Raw genomic sequence first — 16,825 nt, 5'->3', positions numbered from 1 at the left:
TCAAAGGCCTCTGGCTGACAAAGTATGTAGACTACTGCAAACTTGGTGTGGTTGTTAAATCTCCTAAAGACACATATATCCTTCAAGAGAGCCTGATGCAGCTAAACAACTGGTGCCACAGCTGACTAAAAAATGCATAATAATACCCTTTGGAAAGATGTCCACTCTTGGAAATTACCACATTGATAATACACCCCTAAAGGTAGAATACGTGGTGAGGGATCTGGGAACACATATTGACAGCAACCTGACATTTGACCTCCACATGTCTACTATGGTGAGCAAATCCTTCTGCATTGCACAACTTTTAAGTAAAGAAATGGCACTGAGGTCCAAGGAGGCCATTATTCCAGTGTACTTTGCTCTCATCTAACCAATAATCAAGTACAAAGCACCCTTCACCATGTACCCGACCAGGCACTTGCAACAGCTTGAGTGACTACAGAGGTTACTCACAAAAAGTATACATGGAGTAAACAACAAGTGCTATGCAGACCATCTCAAACTCCTATCCCTGTAATCAGTCTCATACAGACCAGTACATGGCAATCTATGCCCAGCCTGCAAAGCATTCACTGATTCCACACTGATGAATTTGTTCATAGGATCATAGGTAAGTACTAGACTAGCAACTCTTCTGCACCATTTTAAGCCTAATCAATTTCACTTTCACGGGTTATAATCAAATCTTATAACTCATGTTTGTGAGGTAAGCACCTTAACCATTCTGCCAAACCCAATATAAAGAAATTGCAACTTAATTACTCACATTGCCACAGGAGAACTATTGATTCATTATACAAATGATATTGCTGCCTATCTGTAAAACAAATAGCATCAGAAATACCCATTTTAAGGGCCTAAACGTGATTTGCAAGATAAATAGGACATGTTGGACGGACGGGTATGTGCCTCAAAGATTACCCCTGTTTAGAAAAGGCTCTCCTTCCATGTGAAGCAAAGTTAGTCCCTAACTCTATTCAAATGTAGCTTGGACCAGTGGATGGAAAATCTCAAATTTACCCCTGCTTTGACAGCTATGCCCCTAATGTACAGGGGCAGCCTGTGAACAGTTAATGTGTATAAGCTGATATCATAGCCATAAAATTCCTTGGGGTATTGACACATGAAAGCAGTCTTCTGTTAAATTAGTGGTATATTTGGCTAGGCTTAAATGGATCCTGGGCTATTAGCTTAGTAAGCACCTATGAACTTTTAAGTAAGATTGTTTTATATACGAGTAATAGGTGCAATACTGCAGTCTTGCAGAATTCTTGCCTTTTCTGAACACATAGGGAGTGTTTGCTGTACTGATTAAATTAATGAGCCATTTCTATTCTGTGTAAGTAAGTGCATTATTGGTCTGAGAGAGAGAGGCCGAGAGAGATAGAGAAAATAAATCTGCAGAAGCAAACCCTGAGTGACCTCTTCAAACAGAGCATTGTAAGACCAGTTGTAGTAAAGTTAAATTCTGGGGTAGGTTTGCAACATGTTTTGGGCTTGTTTGGATGGGTTTGTTAATGGGCAACTCAAAAATAAACAAATATGAAGATGGCTATTCATTTATTGTATGTGTACTATAGTCAATAACCCCCTAAAATAATTCCAAACTATAACTTTTCAATAGCAACATTTCTGTGGTATCCTAGAGCTGTTAGAATTTTATAACAGAAATTTATAGCTCCTAAAAATGAAGGTGACATGTTTAACACATCTATGCACTTAGTATCTTATTTATGTATGTATTTATTTATTTAGCACTTGTTAACCAAGTAGGTGAACTGGTCTAAGGACCCTTGTCAAGAATGACTCGGGCCAGACAATTCAAGTAAATATACAACAGGATGTAAAACTATTTACATTGGCAGTAACATAGCACAGTAGTGAATTTGCAGATCATTTTGAATTTTCATGTAGGTACAGTTCATTACTGACAGAGCAAATTAACTTATAGCTCAGCTACTGAAAAGCACATCAATGAATATGATAAGTGCTGATTTAGTATTAAATTAGTTCATGAAATACATAATTGCTCTTTACTTTACAGGTAATTTCTATCTCGTATCTCGGAAACACTTACAGACATGCTGTTTTATCAGATATTTCTTTAGTTATAGATAGACTATTATAAGTCCAGTGACCTGTCTTTTTTCTTTTGGAAGTTTGTTCCATCTGAAAGGTACATTTTTAGAGATGACTAATTTGTAAAAGGGTCTGGATAACTGAGTGCTGTCTACATTCCTAAGTGTATAACTACAGTCCATATTAAAAATTATTGTTTTCTAAGGTGGACAGTATCCAGTATTAAGGAGCTTGTAAGTTAGTATGTTAAGCAGAAATTAATTTCTTGTTGAAATTGTAGACAATCTACCATTCTTTGTACAGTACAGTGCTTTTAACTTTGTACGGCAGTGTTATCTATTGTTGGCTAGGATAATGAGACATGGTATTTTATTCTCAGTGGTTTGCCATAATGTGGTATTAGCAGATGTATTTGCAACCATAAGGTGCAGTCCAAATTTTATCCTAATACTGAGTGCATTGATGAAATGGAACATCTGGCTTCTGGAGTGAGGTGTGAAGAGACAGTATATTGAATAGGCTGCTTTAAGTTGCCCTAGAAGTACTGTACATGAAGTGTATAAGAGAGAGAGATGGATCTAATACAATTCTGAATATCTTTGAAAGGTAGTTGTAAGTAAACTGTTAAAAGAGGGATACGGGATAACAGGGATAGAGACACATTTAATCTTTTGAGTTGTGCCAAACAGCACAACAATAGTTGGTCTGGTATTTACAAGTGTGTTGTTATCTAACCAATTTAAAGTACAATAAAATCAAACTGCAGCTTTCCAGAGATTTCATGAGTTAATTTCCCATCTGTAGAAAAATGATATCATCTGTATAGATAATGCAGTTAAGTGTTGGGATGATCCAATGATCCAATGAAGAGAGTCTAGTAAGCAATGAAAATGGAAGTGGTCCAAGAAGAGAACCTTGTGGAACTCCACAGGAAATCGTTCCATTTCCTGAGGAATCATAATCTCCCTATATAGTCTATGCTTGACTGGATACATAGTTGTGAAACCATAGTGCAATCTCTGGGGAGAATCTGCAGTCTGTTATTTCGTAATTACTAATTTCTTCAAATGTTCTTTTGATATCAAGAAATGTTGCACCAATCATCAGACCTTGATCCACAGTGTTATAAATCTTATCAAGGGCAATCTGTAAGATACTTCATGCATAGGCACAACTCCATGCCATCCTCATGCCCCTAGGGGCCATTTAGTGGGTAAAATAGTGTTATATTGGCTAGGCTTGTAAGGGCTTTTACACCATTAGCCTAGTAATCTCCTATGAACTTATGAACCTATACATAGCTTGTTACAGTACTGGAACTGGAACAAAAACCATGTTATTTAAAAGTCTGTATATCATATCTAGAAAGATATTCTAGTGTTGGTTTTCAAATAATTTTTTCAAGTATTTTTACTAGTGGACAAATGTTGGTTATAGGCTGGAAGTCATAGGGATCTGCTGCATGCTCTGTTTTTTGGAGAGGTAAAACAAGTGAGCATTTAAAACTTCAAGAAGTAGTTTTTGTAGTAAGGGATAAGTTAAATATATGTAAAAGTTTTACTGAAAATAGGGCTTATAGTGTTGTTATAAACTTGGGTGGCAACGGTGGTGCAGTGGTTAGCATTGTCGCCTCACAGCAAGAGGTTCTCCGGTTCAATCCTCGGCTGGGATGCCTTCTGTGCGGAGTCTGCATGTCCTCCCTGTGGTCATGTGGGTTTCCTCTGGGTGCTGCGGTTTCCTCCCACATCCCAAAGACATGCTGCAGGTGGATTGGACACTCTAAATTGGCCCTAGGTGTGAGTGTGTGTGTGTGTGTGTGTGTGTGTGTGTGTGTGTGTGTGTGTGTGTGTGTGTGTGTGTGTGTGTGTGTGTGTGTGTGTGCCTTCTGTGGAAGGTTGGGCACCGGGCTGGCAACTTGACACTGTAAAACTCCACTGCCAATCATGAGCAGACAGGTGATCTGCTGTGGCGACCCCTAACTGGGAAAAGCCAAAAGAAGAAGAAGAAGTGTTGTTATAAACTTATGTAGATTATTAAAATCAATTAACTTTCATCCTAAAGAGTGACTTCACTATTCCAAAAAGACATAGAACATCTCTAAATGTTGAATATATGCATATATATATATATATATATATATATATATAAATTTCAATAAATTCAAAAAAAATGCCAACATTTTAATAAAGAATAAAATGACTGCATTATCTACCTTTCCAAAAATCAATAATTGCTTACTATGGGAAACAGTGGCACATGGCAATGCTTCACTTAGGACATAATTTGTATTCACAGTGCCCTAAGCTCAGTACACATAAGTTATCTGCTAATAAGAATGTAGTGATGATTGGTGACTTCATAGTTGGGGATGCAGACTGTACTCTGACAAGTCTAGAAAATATAGGGTGACAATTAGTTGTCTTTCAGTTACCAAGATCTGATGTTTCAAGGGCCTGCAGGATACTTAAGCTGAACAAGTATGACTACAACATGGTATCGGGCAATGGGGGTGTAAATAACCTTTCAGGCAAACCACCAAGCGATATGCAGTGAGACATTTAACAGCTCTTCATGTATGTTACAAATGCAGGGAATTCTCTAGTATTAAGGAGAAACCATCCTTCTCCGAGAATAATACTGAGATACAAAGAAAAGATTATTGTTTTCAACAACTGAGAGAATAATTGGTGTCATTTGCATGGGATCCAGTATTTGACAGTTTAAGATGGGTTGCTGCATAGTCTCACTTACCTCACAAAGAATGGCTTTCACCTCCCATTCCAACATTTCCACATAATTGCTAAAGCTCTTGCTATCCCTATAGTGCCTTTTTAGGCAAAGTCTGACTGATGGCTATCTCAACCTAAAAAAAAAAAAAAAAAAAAACAAGTCAAGCATAGAAAAATAGCAATGTGGTGCTGCTCATTGCTATGAATATGAGCTGAGTAACAAACTGCCTGAGCTTGAAACCCTCCAGCCTTTGGACCACCTTCATCTGCATATTATTACTGAAACATAGTTTAAATGTGCTGAAGTACACTCTTTCTATACCATGTTTTTTCACCTACTACTATGCCTGTAGGTCTGATAGGAAAAGAGGTAGAGTATCCACAAAAACTGAACTTACTGAGATACAAATCTCAATAAATAAAGCCAACTAGCAGCCATAGCATGTTACAAGACCCCCTGAAAACTATGTTTAATTGTTAAATGCATTGGATGAATTTCAAATATAAAGGAACTCCATCATCCTGGGGGACTTTAACTACCAGTTGATAAACTGTGATGTCTATAATTGAAATGTAGTTTATGCACCAAAATTCATTGATTTAATAAACAAGAAATCCCTGGGCTAAATAGTCAAAGAACCCACTACAGGACAAAATATTATTGACCTGGTCCTTACAACTATAGAATTTACATGCCGGCATAGCCAGTTAAGTCAAACCAGAAATTGGTAACTTTCTCTTACAAAAAACACAAAACTTCTGATGCAAGTTCAAACAAATTCAAACACTTCAGGTGTACTGATCTCTTATATTTCTTTGGGAAAGTCTCAACATTGAAGTATAACTGTAACCCCCAAAATGTTGGCACTGCTATGAGCTATTCAAATAATTTCTCTGCTCACCTAGACAAACATACCTGATGATCCCTACCTGAACTAAACAAAATGGGAAGTTCAAGAGCAAACCAGCCTGATGCTCTATATGCCTAAGGAAACAATAAAAGATAAAAGCTTCTTTGAATATACAGCAAAACTAAAACCCAGAAATCAAGGTTAGCTTCACAATGTTAACAAAGGTACTGAAAAACACCTTAGGAAAACAAAGGCACCTCATGTACTTAGACTAGCATTCCAAGCTAAGTTACAAATCCTTCTTTATTGACATCAGAAATTATAAAAAAAATAATACCCAACATTCCTATGAACATATTCATGATCCTGTGGCTAGTATAACTATATTAGAAATCAAATTCAATATAAATTTCACACCTAGACTCCTATACAAAACTTCAATGGCAGACCTATCATGGACTTTGGAAACTATGGAACTATTAGCCTGACAAGCCTCCTCTTCAAGGTTATGGATTTTAAAAATAATTGACTCAATAAGACTAGACCCCCAGCAGTTTGGCTTTGTTAAGGGTACATCCTGTCTAATGAATTTGGTTAACTTTTTTGAGGGTAACTTAAGCAGTGGACATTGGTCTTGAGTCCACACAATGTATCTTGATCTCACTGAAATATTTTGTATCATGTCAAATTCTAATATAATTAAAAAACAAAATGTACTCTAAAATGATCCCTAAGTAGTTAGGTCGATAGCAACTTGGCCAAGTGATAGAACCTACACACTGAGGGTGGTGAATGCATCCTCAGAGTTCATGAAGGTACACAGTGGAGTCACTCAATGATCCATGCTAATAAGTCCTCTACTATTAAGCATATATTTCTCTGATTTCCAAATCAAAAATGGTGATCTCTGGTTAACTAAATTTGTGTATGACTGCAAACTCAGTGTCATCCTCAAATCTGCTTCTGACACGCAGAAGGTTTAATCTGAACTTACACATATTAATAGTTGGTGCAAATAAAATGGGTTAAAATAAGTGCTAAACAGTGCAAAATTATCAAATTTGGTAAAGAATCCTCCTATCTAGCTTATAGATGCTGTGAGAGATCTTAGAACATGGGTCGATAAGTCCATCTCCTTTGATTATCATGTTGCAAGGGTGGTTAGGAAATCCTTCTCCCTGGATGCACCTAATCACAAACAGTATCTACTGTAGATCCAAGGAAGTCCTTACCCCTCTATATTCTGCACTGATCAGATCCATCACAGAATGTATCTTACTTGACATATTGAGTAGTTACAGACACCCCAAAGATACTCAACAACTAAGATCAGTGGCCTGAAAGACCTGAGCTACAAGGAGAGGTTGTAGGCTCTATCACTGTATTCATTGTCCTACTGATTCCTTAGGGCTGATCTGTGCCTAGGCTCTATCACTGTATTCATTGTCCTACAGATTCCATAGGGCTGATCTGTGCCTAGGCTCTATCGCTGTATTCATTGTCCTACAGATTCCTTGGGGCTGATCTGTGCCTAGGCTCTATCACTGTATTCATTGTCCTACAGATTCCTTAGTGCTGATCTGTGCCTTGGCTCTGTCGCTGTATTCATTGTCTTACAGATTCCATAGGGCTGATCTGTGCCTAGGCTCTATCGCTGTATTCATTGTCCTACAGATTCCTTAGGGCTGATCTGTGCCTTGCTTTCAGGCGATTAGGAATCCAACAGTCCAAGACCTGTTATATGTCTACAAATCAAACAGTCCAACAAATACTAGGACTAGTGATCTGCAATCAGTTTCAGCAAAAAGACAGGTCGTGTAGAGAGACAGATTCATTATGCACTGACCATCTTCTCTGGAACAAAATCCCACTCTTATCAAGTGATGTGATACACTTTCTTCCTTTAAAAAGGAATTAGACAATTGGATGGGTATTTACAAATTCACCCCAGACATTACTGGCCCACCTAGACCTGAAAAAGTGTTTAAATTTCTGAGTAAGAACTGGCAAGGTGCAAATATCAACATGTCCTAGTTGACTTGTATTATATGAGTCTATGAGTTATTTTGTATCTGAAGGACCTAAATTGCAGCTAAAAAGCATAAAGAAATCAAACTCTACAAAATGAGCATTTATTTTGAGCAGAAAAGTGATGTCTAGTCCTTTGCACTGGCTGTGGTAAATTATGAGTTTCATCATTGAAGCAGAGTGTGTGTGTGTGTGTGTGTGTGTGTGTGTGTGTGTGTGTGTGTGTGTGTGTGTGTGTGTGTGTGTGTGTGTGTGTGTGCGTGCGCGCGTGCATGTGTGAGTGCTTGTGGGCTAGGGTGAAAGTTAGGGCTAGGGAAGAGTACAGATGTGTTGACATACTTCAGTAATGATATGCCTGAAGTGTGTTATTTGTTTGTGTGGGTAGTAGTAGTGTTAAGGAAAAGGTGATTAGTACCACAATATGTAGGGTTGGGGTAGCATAAGGGCTAACACATGAGTAAGGTACTGCAGAGGAGTGAAGCTGCACTCCAGTATCAGTACTGGAAAATTAATCCAAATACCTGGGCTGGGACTAGAACTGATCCTCTCCTCTCATTGTCCAGCACCAAAAGCAAATGTGTGACTTGTTCAGTTACTGACACTGCAAGTCTCAGTATGTACACATGTCAGAATGCTGGATGAAATCTCATTCTGAAGCAAACATCTAGACAGACACTTCCTCTACTGATGGTAGGTATATGCCTGTAATGGTTCCTGAGACACTCTCACTTAATTTTAAAATACAGGAAAATAATAGCAAAAAAATATATATATATCATTACTGATAGTTGTAACATCAGAATTTACCATCTTTGATGCCTACACTATTACACAGTAAAGATGTATGTGTGCTAAACAATTTTAATGTCAGTTTTTGTGAACATTTGATACAATTCAATACATCAGCATTTGCTGCAAGAATGCTTTTAGAAATGGATTTTCTGGAATGTAAGTTCAAAATATCCCATTGTTCCTAAATGGAAAGTTAACAGCCAGCTTTCTTCAGCTCCTGTGAAGTGAATGAGTTAAGAGACTCATAGGTGTGTGCAAATTTTAGCATGAGACAACAATGATCAAACATTTTTAGGTGACCATGAAGCTGGTATGCACCTACAAAATGTTTCTTCCAAAATTCAGCCAAGGAACTGTTTTTCTAATGGTGAGAAGAGATGACATGGTGCATGCTATTGCTGCTTTAAAGTACTGCTGTCACTCTAACTAAATCTTTCAGCTGTTCCTGTTAGGGGTCGCCACAGCGGATCACCTGTTTCCATTTCTTCCTGTCCTCTGCATCTTGCTCTGTCACACCAACCACCTGCATGTCCTCTCTCACTACATCCATAAACCTTATCTTAGGCCTTCCTCTTTTCTTGTTACCTGGTAGCTTCATCCTTAGCATCTTTTTCCCAATATACCGAGCATCCCTCCTCAGCACATGTCCAAACCAACATATTCTCACCTCTCTGGCTTTGTCTCCAAACCTTCCAACCTGGGCTGACCCTCTAATATACTTATTCCTAATCCTGTTCACCCTCGTCACACCCAGTGCAAATCTTAACATCTTTAACTCTGCCACATCCAGCTGAAACTCCTGCCTTTTTGTCAATGCCACTGTCTCCAATCCATATAACATAGCTGGTCTCACTACCCTCTTGTAGACTTTCCTTTTCACTCTTACGGTACTCTTCTGTCACAAATCACTCCTGACACTCTTCTCCACCCACTCCATCCTGCCTGTACTCTCTTCTTCACCTCTCTTTTACACTCACCATTACTCTGAACTATTGACCCCAAGTATTTAAACTCATCCACCTTCGCCACCTTTACTCCTTGCATCCTCACCATTCCTCTATCCTCCCTCTCATTCACACACATATATTCTGTCTTAGTCCTGCTGACCTTCATTCCTCTTCTCTCTAGAGCATATCTCCATCTCTCCAGGGTCTCCTCCACCTGTTCCCTACTCTCACTACAGATCACAATGTCATCTGCAAACATCATAGTCCATGGGGACTCCTGTCTGATCTTGTCTGTCAACCTGTCCATCACCATTGCAAATAAGAAAGGGCTCAGAGCTGATCCTTGATGTAACCCCACCTCCACCTTAAACGCATCCGTCACTCCCACTGCAGACCTCACTGCTGTCACACTACCCTCGTACATATCCTGTACCACTCTTACATACTTCTCTGACACTCCTGACTTTCTCATACAATACCACAACTCCTCTCTAGGCACCCTGTCATATGCTTTCTCCAAGTTTACAAAAACACAATGCAACTCCTTCTAACATTCTCTGTACTTCTCCATCAACACTCTCAGAGCAAACATTGCATCTGTAGTGCTCTTTTCTGGCATGAAACCATACTGCTGTTCACTAATCATCACATCCCTTCTTAACCTAGCTTCCACTACTCTTTCCCATAACATCATGCTGTGACTGAACAGTTTAATCTCTCTGTAGTTACTACAGCTCTGCACATCACCCTTATTCTTAAAAATCGGTACCAAAACATTTTTTCTCCATTCCTCAGGCATCCTCTCACTTCCCAAGATTTCGTTAAACAATCTGGTTAAAAACTCCACTGCCATTCACCTAAACACTTCCATGCTTCCACAGGTATGTCATCTGGGCCAACAGCCTTTCCATTCTTCATCCTCTTGATAGCTGTCCTTACTTTCTCCTTGCTAATCCATTGCACTTCATGATTCACTATCCCCACATCATCAAACCTTCTCTCCCTCTCATTCTCTTCATTCATCAGACCCTCAAAGTACTCTTTCCATCTGCTCAACACACTCTCCTCACTTGTGAGTATGTTTCCCTCATTATCCTTTATCACCTTTACCTGCTGCACATTTTTCCTAGTGTCCAACCTTTCATACAAGTCTTCATATGCCTTATCCTTAGCCTTCGCCACCTCTCTCTTTGCCATGCACCTCATCTCCTTGTACTCCTGTCTACTTTCTTCATCTCTCTGACAATCCCACTTCTTCTTTGCCAACCTCTTTGTCTGTATACTCTTCTGTACTTCCTCATTCCACCACCATGTCTCCTTGTCGTCCTTCCTCTGTCCTGATGTGATACCAAGCACCTTTCTAGCCATCTCCCTTACTAGCTCTGCTGTAGTTACCCAGCTATTTGGTAACTCTTCACTTCCACTCAGTGACTGTCTTAAATCATCCCTGAACTCCACCTCATAATTACCCTTTTTCAATTTCCACCATTTGATCCTTGGTGCTACCCTCACACTTCTTCTCCTCTTCTTGATCACCAACATCATCCTACAAACCACCATCCTATGCTGCCTAACTACACTTTCTCTGGCCACCACTTTACAGTCTCTAATCTCCGTCAAACTGGCCCTCCTACATAAGATATAATCCACCTGTGTGCATCTTCCTCCACTCTTTTATGTCACCCTATGCTCCTCCCTCTTGTTAAAATATGTATTCACTGCAGCCAAATCCATCCTTTTCGCAAAATCCACTACCATCTGACCTTCTGCATTCCTTTGTTTAACACCATACCTACCCATCACTTCCTCATCCCCACTGTTCCCTTCATCAACATGCCCATTTAAATCTGCTCCAATAACCACTCTCTCACCCTTGGGTACAGTCATCACCACTTCATCCAATTCACTCCAAAATTTTTCTTTCTCATCCATTGCACACCCAACTTGTGGAGCATATGCACTAACAACATTAATCATTACACCATCAATTTCCAGCTTCATACACATCACTCTATCAGACACCCTTTTCACCTCTAAAACACTCTTCGCATACTGTTCCTTCAGAATAACTCCTATGCCATTTCTCCTCCCATCCACACCATGATAAAACAATTTGAACTGATACACCTAGCCTTACTCCCCTTCCATCTGGTCTCTTGCACACACAATATACCAGCCTTCCTTCTGCCCATCATATCAGCTAGCTCTCTCCCTATACTAGTCATACTGCCAACATTCAAAGTTCTGACCCTCACTACCACAGTCATAGCCTTTCTCCTCTCTTCCTGCCTTCGGCCATGCCTTCTGTCTCTTCTCCTCCTTCGGCCAACAGTAGCCCAATTTCTGTCAGCACCCTATTGGCTAACAGTACTGGTGGCGGTCATTGTTAACCTGGGTCTCGACCGATCCGGTATGGAAATATTAACTGGTGACTATATGAAAAGATTTGGCGAAGTTTTACGCCGGATGTCCTTCCTGATGCAACCCTCCCCATTTATCCAGGCTTGGGACCGGCACAAAGAAATGCACTGGCATGTGCATCCCCAGTGGCTGGGTTGCTGTTACTCTAACTAAATACAAAAGAAAAAATAAATACACCAGTTATTATTTTTAGGTTGCTTGATATTGCTGCAGCAGAAAGCATAGTACTGGAACATGTCAGATTAAATTCCAGCAATATATCAGTCCCCATCATAGTAACTTTATGAAACAAAAGCTAAAAATAATATAAATTGTGTGACACTGAGCGCTTTAGTACCACAAAGAATATGAAGGCGGTACAACTGTTTTCTAGTTTCAGGATGGAATATTTCTTATAGCACAGTAAAAACATCTCAGCTTTGGATAGAGACCAATGTTATTAAGTAATTACACCAGACAAAGATTCTAAATACTCAACAATCTCCATCTCTCAGCTGTAAAAGTTACAGTATTCAAACCGAGACAGTTATCAGTATTGGAAAAAAAATATGGACAAGTTGGCCTGTGAGCAGCTGTAACAGTACAGCACTTTCAAAGACTTCAAAAGTTCATTCTGAACACTTCAATTACTCTATGACCAACTTGTTTAGACATTTATCTGTATTTACTAGAATCATGTAGTACACACGCAACAAAGTATTCTGAGTATCACTCTTATGAAATAAATGTCAAACAATAATCAAAACTATTTTGTAAAACAAAATTTGTACAAAGGACATTACAATTTTAGCATCACCAAATATACAACCTGCAAGTAAACACTGCTATGGTAAAACGGTAAAAAAGTAATATTAACCCAGTATTAATACTCATTTTCATGTGTCAAGTCAGATATACTTTAACATAGAGCATGTTTTATATTGTAAAAATAAATTACAAAAATAGCAAAATACATTTAAATTGGCAAAACAGCAGTGATCTTTACACCCATCTCTTCTGTGTGCTTATGTACAACACAGTGTTTAGTTGCCAAGGTTTACAATACTATTTACTGTTATGAAAGTTTATAACTGGATGCATGTTTAACCTTTTTATCTTGTATGTACTTATAAATGTTTTTGTAGAACTTATATAATTTGTAAAAGTCAAGGTGATTTGTTGGGGGAAGTCGTGATGTCTAATTGGAAACATTTTAAATAGTGTGCTTTGCTAATTGTTTTTAGTTCCGAAGAAGTCCCAGTACTAAGAGGAACAGAAGTGCTTAAATAAATTCAATAAAAGCATTAATATTACTGCCTTAGTGCAAGTTCCATTTATTTCCTTATTCAGTTCCTTTTTATGGCTGCATTGAATACCTTGGTTATTGGTGTTTGAGTTTGTTTTAAGCCAAGGATTCTCTCACTTTTTATGGTTTTTGGTGTACATTTGTGAGAGATCTATGTCCCATGGCTTCATGGGAGCTGTTTACTGGCAGTGTTGCTGAGATTTATTCAGCATGCAATAATGGACTAGACACACTTTCAGGTAACATGGAGGGAAGTTCCCTGGATGTTCTTACCTGTAAGTTGTCTCAACTGATTTACCTACTTACACCCCACTATCCAAGCACTCACAAATGGTAGAATTAATAGAGAAGATAGTTGTGCTACTAATATTGATTCTCATATGTAATTACCTGAATAGAACTGCTTTGCAGCTGATGATAACACTGATATTTTTAGAACCTGTACACTTCCCTTCCCATCACTATAAATGTAATTGATTTATTTTCATGTATATTACATTGCATAGGTATAGAATGGTTTACAAAAACATGTATAAAATGTGATACACTGCAAAACAGTGAAGTCAGCCTATTAGTAGAATTTGTGGAAATGGTGTTAGAAACCAATTTCCCCCACTTCAAGGGGGATATTATAAGCAGACAGCAGGTGTGGTTATGTGGGTTGCATGTATCCTCATCTATGCCAATACAGTGCTTTGGTACCGGGAACAACACTTTTTGTTCAATACAGAACATGCACAGTATATAGTAATTTTTTTTGCACTTCTTGTATGACATATTTTTAATTTGGAAGGGCACTGAAATACAATTTACTAATTTTGTTACTTATTTAAACTTGACCACTGAGTTTTTTAAGATTTACCTATGGAAACAGATATGAGTATATGAACTATTTAGATGCTACACTGTTCAATGATGGTAATTCCAGTAACTTTAAATCCAGATTGTATAGTAAACCCACTATTTGTAAACATTGCTTACACTTCACTAGCAACCACCCATACTATCAAAAAAGGAGCCCAGTCAAAGGGCAGATGGTTTGAATTTCTAGACTAGTTTCTAATAATCATCAATGTATGTTGGAAATTAATAAACTAATGGAAATGTTTATCAGTAGAGCTTGCCCCCTTGATATGCTCCAGAAAATTAAAGAGGAAGTTAGTGTAAAATGTAAAGACAAGTTTTCCCCATTTTGTGGAAAGGGGGAGATCAGAACCTTACAAAAGTACCAAATTTAAAGAATTATGAACAAACCATGGTTTTTAAATATGATAATGGCTCTAATATTATTAAACAAATAGGTACTAGCAACTGGAGTCTCATAGAATATGATGAATGTGTCAACAAGGCGCTAGTAGCGGGTCCGCAATTTATTTAGTAGAGGCATTTAAACTTAAAGGAAAGGTTTGGAAAGGCGTAATGTTTTTGATGATTCTACAAGTTCACAAAGAAATAATAAGTGTATGATAATCTGTAGATCATATCCACAGTGTAAATATATTTTTATAGGTCATGTTTTAAAATTGAATACTCTTCCCTTAGCATTGCAACTACAAAGAGCATGTGATTGTAATTCACCTGGAGTTGTTTATATTGCGTTCTGTGATGGTTGCCACTCATTCTATATAGGAAAAATGGAAAGAGCTTTAAAAACATATCTATAATCATTATTATTATTTGAAAAATCATAATGACAACAATGCATTGTATAAACACAAGTTAAATTGCACAGTTAATACAAAGATTTTTATTTCTTATTTTTTATTTTGAAAAAAGTAATACCCAACCCCAGAGGGAATGCATGGGAAAAGATACTGGAATACCATGAACTGTTATGGAAGTTAAGGTTGGGTGCCAGCATACCCTGGTTTAAATGATATGATATGATATCACTAAGTTGTGTACTTAAATTAAGGGCTGGTAAGTTATAAAACATTATTAAAATATTATTTTTTATCAAGTTATTATTAAATTGTGTACTTAAATTAATGGCTGTTTAATTGCATAGGTTCACAATACTATTTACTACTATGAAAGTTTATAACTGGATGTATTTTTTAATCTTTTTATCTTATATCTATTTATAAAAATTTTCTAGAACTCATATGATTTGTAAAACTCAAGATTATTTGTTGAGGACAGCATGTGATGGTTAACTGGAATTATTTTAAATAATGTTTTAAGTTCTGAAGAAGTCTCAGTACTAAGAGAGACAAATGCACTTAACCAACTTCATTAAAAGCATTATTATTACTGGCTCAATTCATGTTCAGCTTTTTTCTTTATTCAGTTCCTTTTTACGGCTGGACAGAATATCTCGATTTTTGATGTTTGAGTTTGTTTTAAGCCTAGAATTTTCTTGCTTTTTATGGTTTTGGGGGTACAGCACATTGTTCCCTTTAATAAAAGCATCACATTTATTTTTTTTACTGTAAGATTTTGACATGCACAATATAAAAATGTCAAAAACAAGAAAGAATGAAAGACATAGAGTGTGATTCAAAACACTTGATCTCTGTGTAAGTGATTCAATCTGTATATTACACAGAAGGTCTTTTTGTACCTGTCACGAAGTATTCCCTTACACCGAGGGCAAGTTTTTCAGAATCAGAGCAGGTTTATACTTGCTCTGATTCTGAAAAACTTACTTATTCTAAAAATAACTCTTTCTGACTATAGCCAATAAAGAAACTGATAAAACATAAACTATTTACATTATATACAAAGACATCCCAATAATGAAGGACTGCATTGATAAGAGTCCCCCTCTCTCTGTCTCAAAAGTGTACAACAATAGCTGAATACATAAAGTTAGTGATTCCTAATGAGGAAATGCCTCTGCAAGATATAAATAATTAACCAGGAAAAAAATATCCATGATATTTTACTAAGCCTTAAGTGGTTCAGAGATTCAGAATTATTGTGTTTTTCAAAAAAACAATTAATTTGAAAGACCTAAATATTTTATATACTGTCTATCTTAGAAATCCTCAGTTTAAAACTGAAAGGTCAAGATAGTTTTTAGTAATACAAAATGTACTAAACGTGACAGTCATGTTAAGTTTTCTCAATGTGTAAGGGTTGATATTAGAAGATGGAACATTTAGGATCAGGAACATGATCTGAGATCCCCTGCTGTAGATTTGCCAAAGTAGTTTAATATATTTGCATTCCCAAAAGATACATAGGATGGGTGCAGTGTCATTATTACAAGACAAAAGTGTCATGGGAAGTGCTGGATTATGGGCATGAAGTAAGCATTGTGTATTAGCAAGAACTGTGTGCATTATATTTTTAAGGGATATAAATAATATTTATAGTGAAAATAGATTGTCTCGGTTCATTAGATGCAAACTGCTTTTCATATCTGGATCAAAAAGAAGCAAAATATACAAGATTAAATCTGTATTTTGTTATCCATTTATATCTGAAAGATAAAGGTATTGCTGATATAAGAGTGTTACGCAGATAATTATAAAATTCAGTCTTTGCTGTAACTAAATTGCACATTTAATATATTATACATTTGTCTTAGAGGAGGAAGATATCAATCAAGTTTTGTCTCCTAGTTATAGTAGTAGGTGTTGTAGTGTTTGAATTCCACTGAGTGCTAGTTTTATTTAACCTTGAGTCTTAAGCAGTGACTTTTTAAAAGCTAAAGCATATGCTAATTTCCCTTGTATCTGTGTG

The sequence above is a fragment of the Protopterus annectens genome, chromosome 8.part1 (genome assembly GCF_019279795.1).
Source record: "Protopterus annectens isolate FY-2018-M chromosome 8.part1, PAN1.0, whole genome shotgun sequence".
In the NCBI taxonomy this organism is placed as follows: domain Eukaryota; kingdom Metazoa; phylum Chordata; order Ceratodontiformes; family Protopteridae; genus Protopterus; species Protopterus annectens.
Note: the sequence above shows the minus strand (reverse complement) of the source record.